Source organism: Humulus lupulus, chromosome 7, assembly GCF_963169125.1.
Source record: "Humulus lupulus chromosome 7, drHumLupu1.1, whole genome shotgun sequence".
In the NCBI taxonomy this organism is placed as follows: Eukaryota; Viridiplantae; Streptophyta; class Magnoliopsida; order Rosales; family Cannabaceae; genus Humulus; species Humulus lupulus.
The window spans coordinates 64,235,897-64,245,581 of NC_084799.1; positions in this window are offsets into that span (position 1 = coordinate 64,235,897).

The following is a 9,685-nucleotide window of genomic DNA, read 5'->3' on the forward strand; positions in this document are numbered from 1 at the left end:
TACTAAAATCATCTACTATGCTCATAAAATAGTAGGCTCCACCCATAGTGGGAATTCTGGATGGACCCCATAGGACTGAGTGAACATAGGCTAATCTCACTTTGATAGTATGCTCACCTTTGCTGAATTTGATTCTGCAGGCCTTGCCCAAGACACATTCATCACAGAATTCTAGCTTTTCTTTCAACTTATCTCTGAACAACCCTTGCTTGTCAAGTTCTTCAAGCCCTCTTTGGCTTACATGACCAAGTCTTAGGTGCCACAGTCTTGTTTGATTTGCACTTACTGAATCAATAGCTGGTGCAGCAGATCCAGCTACTGTGTCTCCATCCAAGAAGTACAAACCATTGTTCAATTTCCCTTGCATCAAGATCTGTGACCCTTGTCTGATTCTCATCACACCATCATCCACATTTACTCTATATCCAAGTTTGTCAAACATGCCTATGGATAGTAGATTCCTTTTAAGTTCTGGAACATTTTATTTAGCAGCTTTGGTGCATCGCATTGATTTCAAAGTGACTATATAATTAAATCGAAGTCTCTAGCTAAGAAAATTTATACATACTAATTGTTACCTCATCAATGCAATAATAGATTGTGGATGTAGAGCAGGTGGGCGGTCTAATACTACATATGTCTATGATATAATGGCCTAATTTTCTAGTGTATTATTGGGTGATTTTTTTTTTCAGCAACGTTTTCTTTTAATTAGGATACACGTAAATTATATATTTTATTAATATAAAAAAATCACCATTAGAAATTAAAAAAAAAAATGTAGATGTTTTTCATTTGCAACATAAAATAGTTTGTTGGTCAATTGTAGCAACAAATGGTAAATATAGTTGAGATCGATGCAGAATGTATACTTTTAGATCATTTTCAATGTATATTAAAAAAAAATAACAAACATGCTTAACGTTTGATCTCTAAACTCTAATACGTAGTATCAAATATAATGCTAAATTTTGCAAAATAAAAATGATAATAATAATAATTGTTATATTGTTTTATATAATATAATGTTAGATTAAATAATGTGACAAATGTGATTTGTCATACTTTGTAACATAATATTGAGAGTTACAAAATTGGACATATGTATGTCTAAGTGTAACATATTTTGGAGTTAGAAAATCAGATACAAATTTGTAACTTCCAAATATCACTAAATAATGTGTAGATTGAGAGTTACACATTTTTTTTTATTGAATTTCATAAAACCATAATGTGATATGGTTGTTGATGATATGTTTTTAACTCCCTTTAGGTGTATAGATGTTACAAAATCATGTGGGAAATGTATTGAGACGCTTTGGAAAAAAAGTGCAAAATTGGGAGGCTGTAATAGCCTTCAGGCCACGGCCACAAGTATCCCAGGCGCCGGCCTAGGAAGCAGTAGCTCACGGCCACGACCTGGCATGTCTCAGGCCGTGGCCTGGGGTATTGGCAGCCGAATCTCATTTTGTCTTTTTTCTAATTTGAACGGCTTTAACATCCCAAGTAACTCTCAAATATTCATTTTAATTCTATAAACATCAAATTAAACATTGGTAACAGCTAAGAGGGTTGGTGAAATTTGAAATTCAAAGAATGTCTCAAAACTCTATAAATAAGAGTCTTAATGCTCACTTGTAAGACACATAATTTTCTATCCACAAAGCACATGGCTAGAAAATACACCAAAAGCTTGATAATTTCTGAGAGTTATTTCCAAACTTGAGAGTCCATCAGTGCTTAGAGAATATGAGAAATAAACTTTTTGACAAAGGTCTTAAACTTTGTTCAATTTGGTGATTTCTACTACTCTATACTTTGGTTCTGTGAGAGTTCTTGTTCTTTATTTTTTTGTCCTTATTTCTTTATTCTAGTCTTCATATTTATTTATATTATTTATGATTTGAGTGTATTCTTCTTCTTCTACATCTTTCTACTTTACTTGTATCTTTTGCAATTGAGTTGTAATATTTATTTAATCTACTACCTTGTCTATTGTATTTTTGCATAGAGTTGTATATTGGTTTTCCCTATTTCCATTTAATAATATATATTCTCTAACAATCAAAACTTATTTTCTCTTGTTTCAATGGAAGGAGAAACTATCAAGATCATGAACCAAGACCTAGTGAGATTTGATAGGTTTGATGGATCTAGTTTCACTAGGTGGCAAGACAAGTTGAGATTTCTTTTGACTATACTTAAGATAACCTACATTATTGAGTTATCCTTGGCACCTCTAGTTGATCCATCTGACAAAGATACTCCCGAGATGGTAGAGAAAAGAAAGAAGAGAGAAGATGGAAATTTTCTATGTAGGGGTCATATCTTTAATGCTCTATCCGATAGGCTCTATGACCTCTATACCAATGCCAAATAGGCGAAGGAAATTTGTGATGCCTTGGAGAGCAAGTACAAGGCCAAGGAAGAAGATACAAGAAAGTACTTAATTTCTAAATATTTTGAATTTTCTTTCATTGATTGAAAAACACCTCAACCTCAAATCCATGAGTTGCAAGTGATAGTGAACAAATTGAAATTTCTCAAGATTGAGTTTCCAGAGGCCTTTCAAGTTGGTGCCATAGTTGAAAAACTGCCAACAACTTGGAAAGGATATCAGAACAGAATTTTTCATAAAAATGAGGACTACACTTTGGAAGAGATCCAAAAACACATTCGAATTGAAGAGGAATCAAGAATAAGACACAAGGGAGTGAATGAGTCTAAAGATGAGACTTCCAAGGTTAATGCGGTCTCACACAAGCATCCAAAAGGCAACAAAAACAAAAAGGGTAGTGTGAACCCTTTAGAACAAAGAAAGATCATGGAAAATTGTTGTGATAAAAGTTGATCAATTATGTGCAAGTGTACACAGTCACAAAACAAAGTAATATAATAATAAGTTGAATATCGTCTCCACAGGGATTGAATTAGAAAATAATTGTGCGCAAATCAATTATCAAACAATTTAATAGTTGTGAAAAATAAATTGAAAATGCTTGAAATAAACTAAGATGACAATCTAAAAGCAAGAGAAATTCAAATTAGTGAAATAGGCTTGAACTATTAAATTCATTTATGTCAAGTAACTTGTAACGTTTGCTGTAGCAAAATCTCAGCAAAATTCCCAGAGTTAACAAGAATTCAAAATAAGTTCATATAACTTTCCCAAATCCTATGATATTAATTATTTCACGTAATTAAACATATTCCTATGCCAATCAAGTTTAAGAAATCAATTTTAAGCTTCAATTCACAATTGTTACACAAGACAAATAACACATTCCAATGCTATTCACAAAACACAATCGAACAAGATTATCTACTTGTGTCATTCAAGTTCATCCATTATTCAAACTTCCCAGCATAAAATATAACTAATCATCTTTCCATTGATGGCCAAACAATAAAAAGAATTCATCATTAAGCACACTTGAATGAACAATGGGTATTTTTGCTAAAATAAAGTGCTAGAAATTTAAACACTAAGACATAGAGTTTGTATGCCCTAAAGATCCACGAGTTATTAGCGAGCTGGAAAATGGCATAATTCTATCCGCCACGTGGAAGCCAACTACCCGGAGCTGCTGTTACGAGTCTCCACCTCTTTAGCTCGAGGTAGTCAAAGGTTTAGTAAGAATACTCGAAGGCATCGGGTCAGCAGTGTGGACACCACGAGCTGGAACTACATCAAGCTCGAGGTATGACATAAAGCTGACACCCCCGACCATTTATGAAGTCAACCACGCAATGTAAACATGTGCATATCAGACATCACGTGTCTACTCCATTCCTAAACTCTCGGACACGCAGCATAAACATGCGTGTTCAGGCACCCCACGACTGGTTTGGGCCATGCGGCCCATTATCCCCCTTACCTATTGATTAGACAACACTTCATTGTCAGATTTTAAGAATTAATCATAAGTGTCACAGAAGTGACATGATGGGTAAGAAGGTCACGGGATGACCCCCTTTACCAACACCCAGGTGTCCTCTCCCTATAAATATGGAGACCCTGGGCGTTGCAAGGGGTTGGCGTCTAGTTTGTAAAGAAACCCCCTGTAAGGAATACTGGAGATATATCAATAATATTGGCTGGTGGACTAGAGAGATTTTAACTTTCGAACCACCCTAAAAGGAAAGGAGTTATAACCTTCCCCCTATACTATTCTTGCCAGTTTAGAATATAAATATTTACATATTACGATTCATCATCTAGCACTAATCCATCCCGTTTATTCGTATAATTATCTGTTGCCGAAGAACTGCGTCAACATAGTTCATTAATAATTCAAGCCTCAAAAGATTTAGTTCATGGCTAAATTCAAGAGCACAAATCCAAAATCAAAATAGCCCATGGGTATTTAAATAGAAAAAACTCAAGAAATTACAAACTTAAATGAGATTAAAAAGGAGAAAACAAGCCAAAGATGATGAATCAATAATCTTGTCTTCCCCCTTTTCCTTTTCTTCCTTCGATTCTCTTCTCTAAGTTTGGAATTTCTTATTCTTTTTCTTTTTCTTCATTTCTCTTCTTACTCTATCTACAATGGCAACTCTTCTTTTAAATGGTGGCTGTCCTCTTTTTCATGATGCTAGGGTACCAATATTTCCCTAATTAGAAAACCCACATCTTTTTCTCTATTTTATTGGCCTAATCCTTTTTTCTTTTTTTTAATCTTCTAGAAAATGCTCCAAACTTCAACATCTTGCCTCTGAACTTGCCACCTCATCCCTCCTTGCCAGCTCAATTAGTGAAATGCCAAGTGTCTTTTTTTCATATGCTGAAATTCCTACTTGAATGCTGATATAAATGTTCCAGCAAAATTTCATTTGCTACAGCAAAATCTGAAATATCAGCACAAACAAAACAATTCAGAAGCCAATTTACTTTTCCTCTTTCTCCTTGGATAGTTTATGCAAAAATTCATTTTTTTCCTACTTTCAGCTCTTGAAACTAAAAAGACACAATAACTCACAACAACACAAAAAGGAAAAGAAATTAACTAAAATAGCAACAAAAAAACACTCATAACTCTCCCTATTTCTACATTTATAAGCTTAAAAGTATAAAAAAAACTCTTTTTTCAAGAGTTATCAACAATTCAAAGACGTAAGAGGTCATTTTTTTGTTTGTGGAAAATCCAGGCACTATGCTAGACGTGGTACCGAAAGGACCCGCATGAGAATGAGGTCAATGCTATAGAAGAGGATGAAGAGATCTTAGCATGATTACCTATTATGATTGGTTTAATACAAATGATAAGTGTTAAAATACAAGCAATGTATAAACACTTAGTAGAATTCACATAATGAAGAAGTGAATTTAGCTTCAATTGTAGGCACTTATAAAATTCAATTTTGGGTCCAAAGTGATACATGAGAGTATCTAAGGGTTCTCAAAACGTTTGGTAGCATTTAGAGCATTTTTAGGACCTTAGGAAGTGTCCAAAGTCAGAGAGGGTGGTGATACGTTGCCCCCAAGAGGTGAGACATCGCCTGAAAGCTAGGGTTTCAAGAAACCCTAACAAGGGATGCATCGCCTGCATGTAGGCGACACATCACCTACTGTATTACGTGAAATATCGTAAAATGTTCTTAATGACGTGTTTTTCAAGTCTAATCCTATTGGTTAGACCTAATGACGGTGTCTACTCTATATAAGGGTCAAAACAGTGTTTTGGAAGACTTAATCACTCTCTCCAATCTCTCTCTACCCTCTTTCTCTCTAGCTCCAAGAGCTCTCCAAGAAAGTGCTTGACTTAGAGAGTTGAAGGCTTGTTCAATCTCAATCCTCATTCCCTCAAGAGAAAGCCTCAAGCATCCATGGTGGCTGGGAAATAAAGTATTAGGACAACGTTCTACAACATGTATAAGCCTTGGTTTATGTTTGGTTTGCTCAAAGGATTTGCATAAAGTGGTGGTCTTGCCTAGGGTTTTGAAGCTTCATCAAAGTTGAAGAACACCATTGTTCTACTTAGGTTTGCATGTTCTTTCTCAATCTTTTTTAAGTGTCTGTCAATCCAAATTCTGTGTAGATTTTTTTTTTTTTTTTTTGAGGTGGTGTTATCTCACTTTCCCCCAACAATCTAATACTCTATTATCTGAGATAGCATATCATGGAAGAATCTAACTCTCTTTCTGTTATATTATTTTATAATATAATGTTTTAGATTAAATAAATATGACAAAGAGTATCACATATTGTAACATATAATAGAGAGTTACAATATTTAGGTATGTGTGAATATCCAAATATGTAGCATATTTGGTGTCACAAATTCAGTCACAAATTTGTAACTTCCAAATATTGCCCATTATTGTGTAGATTTGATGTTACACAATATTGAGATGAATTTCTTAAAGCCATATGTGAAATGGCTGTTAGAGATATGATTTTAACCCCAATAATATGTTTTGGGGGTTACAAAATCAATTGGGAGTGGATTGGAACTGTTTGGAAAAACAACACATTTTTGTGTGCTGAAATTGGTCAATGGCCACGGCCAGAAGATGTTGGTGGCCGCGGCCTAGGGGACAGAGACCAGTGGCCGCGACCACTAATACTCTTGGTTGCGACCACATGTGCTTGACTGACCAATTTTCTTAAGTTTTTTCCAACATTTTTGAATGGTTCCAAAAACCCAAATAACTCCCAAATCTCATTTTTAATTCCATAAACATCAAATTAATCATTGGTAACATCCATGGGGGTTGGTGGAATTTGAAATTCAAAGGGTGTCTCTAAACTCTATAAATAGGAGCCTATTGCTTACTTGTAAGACACAAATTTTTCTATCCATTAGATCACTTAGCTAGAAAACACCTAGAGGCTTGATTATTCCAGAAAATATTTCCAAAATCTGTGAGAGATCCCTTAGTGCTTGAGTTCGGGGGAAATAAGATTTTGGACAAAGGTTTCAAACCTTGTTCAAGTTGGTGATCCCCAACACTCTTCCCTTTGGTAGTGTGAGTGAGAGTTGTTTGTCCTTTGTTTCTTGTTCTTTTCTTTTATCCTATTGCTTTTCATCTTCATATTCCTCTTGTCCAATTTATTTGTAATATTTTGTATATAGTTGTAATATTTCTTACCAATTTCCATTGATACGACATATTTTTTCCTAACACTTTCAACATTGAAATTAATTACTCAAGACTTTGTTAAATTGGATAGGTTTGATGGGACTAACTTTGTTTGTTGGCAAGACAAGATTAGATTCTTGCTCACTACTTTGAAAGTTTTCTATGTCTTGGATAAAGACCTAAAGGCCTTGGAAGAGCCCAAGGAATATGATACGCAAGAAGTTGTCAAAGAAAGGAAGAAGCACGAAGAAGATGAGTTGATTTGTAGGGGTCACAATGTAACGCCTTGGATACCCCAAGACCGTTACGGTGAACCGTGAATTTAGCTCTCTACTCGAGTTCTTTGGTTAAAAATGTGCTTCTAGGTGTTATTAACAGGCTAAGGTGGAAAATCAATCAAAAGGAAATGATATATTTTATTTAAAACATAAAATTGTTCATGGGCCCAACAAAACGTTTACAAGTTATTTACAAATCAAAATGGTCATTACTGTTTAAATTTTGAAACCCGCCAACCTAAGCGGCAAAAATAGGGTAAACCCCCTAGTTCCTCTGAGAACTCCTTGGCCGTGGTGGTCAAGCAGCCGCATATGTACACAACACCACCTAAGCTCTCCACTCAAGGCTGGGTGAGCTTTTCTTTCCCTTTACCTGCACCACATAGCACCCATGAGCCAAGGCCCAACAAGAAAATACAATATAGCATGAATATAATATCAACAATGATCATAATAATCATTCAGGACTTTCAGTCCAAAGTAGAGAAGTGACAGTTGAAAAGTCACTAAGGTGGGTTCCATTCCCTTTAGCCATGTGACGATAGGGTCACCTGGGCTTTTCAAATAAGTGATCCTTTCACTAGCTTAAACAGGATAGGTGCTTGATGAACTAGTCACCAACATAACCTACCTCGTGACCATAGAGTCACAACCATGGGATTCCGCCCCCTAGCCATGTGACAAGCTGTCACCTAGGCCTTTGGCCTTGGCTCTGAGTAACTAGTCCTAGACTAGTCAAGCGCTTATAAGTTTCATCGACCTTAGGGTCTGTCCAGCATTAATGCTCCTAGAGTCATTTAACGCTGATATCGATTAGATCTAATCTTTTATCGGCCTTGTGTTCAGGACGCTTATGCCGTTCCTGACTCTTAGGTCAGTAATACATGACCAATGTCGATTCTGAATAGTCAGTACCATACACAAGTAAACAACCTCTGCTAGCATTTAATATGCAATCCATGTACACATTTAACAACCAACATGCCGCTATAACAATCACGCATGTCATATATACATGGTGTAGTTTTCTTACCTCTGATTCGAGCGACAGTTAATATAAGAACGACCCTTGAGAATGATCAACCTTTAAGTTCCTTAGCGGTCACCTAGTCATAACCAAATATGGGATACCATCAATAAAATGAATAACAAAGGTTCCCGAACCAAGATCTAGCCTCTGGGACATCGAATCCCACTAATCCAGGTAGTAGGAGCGATCCTGAGGCCTAAAACTGAGTTCCCATGATCAAAACACCCGATTGGCCTCAAAACCACTCAAGAGCCGCGACCCTAGAAGCTTGAGATGCAGACCCTAGCCACACTGGAAGCAAGGGCCGCGGCGCCCACTACCCAGTGCCATGGCACCCAGCATGCCTAAATTCCTCCACCAGCTTCTTCGAGGTTGGGCCGCGGCACCCAAGAACAGGGCCGTGACCCCCACCTAGAAACCTGCCATAACCCTGTTTTCTCCCATCCTAAACCTCCCAAAAACATACCTAAACACTTCCAAATCCAAAAATCAAAGGTCCCAAACTTCCCAATGATCCAAAATCATCAAATCCCGAGGCTCAAACGAACAAAAAACTCAACGATTCACAAAGTCCAATTCAAAGCTTATTAGAAACTCTAAAATCTCAAAACTTAAAGCTTCGATGACCTTTGATTGGGTTGTTTCTCGTTAAATCCTTCGGTCAAGAAGCTTATAATCTTTCCTAGGATCGCTATGCCTCGATACTCGCTTGATTCCGACTCCTAGAACTCAAGATTTCTTCGAAATTGCCACGAACATCATAAAGGTTAACGGAAGAGAGAAAAGGGTGTTTTAAACGTATGGTTCTATCTGACGAACTACTTCAGGCTTAAGTAACCTCAAATAAAACCTAATGCTTGGGGTCCCAAAAACACCCCCGGGGACATAATAGTCAAAACTCCTAGAATTTTCTCCTGATCTCAATAACTCCCAATTTATCATCAAATAAACATTCCCATTATCCAATATCCCAATAAATGACCCCATTATGACAAAACTTCTAATTTACAAAATCAGACCGTCTCATGCCGAATAGCTCGAATATATCTCCATAATAATGGGATCTCATCCATAACTCCAATATGCACCAAAATACACAAATATGCCCTCAACGGGCCAAATTACCAAAACACCCTAACAATCAAATGTGGACCCACATGCATGCATTTAACATCATATTATAATATAATTCACATAAACATGCATATAATCATTTAATGGCATAATTAAACAATTATGGCCCTCCCGGCCTACTAATTCAGCCATTAAACCACATTAGGGATTTCGGGGC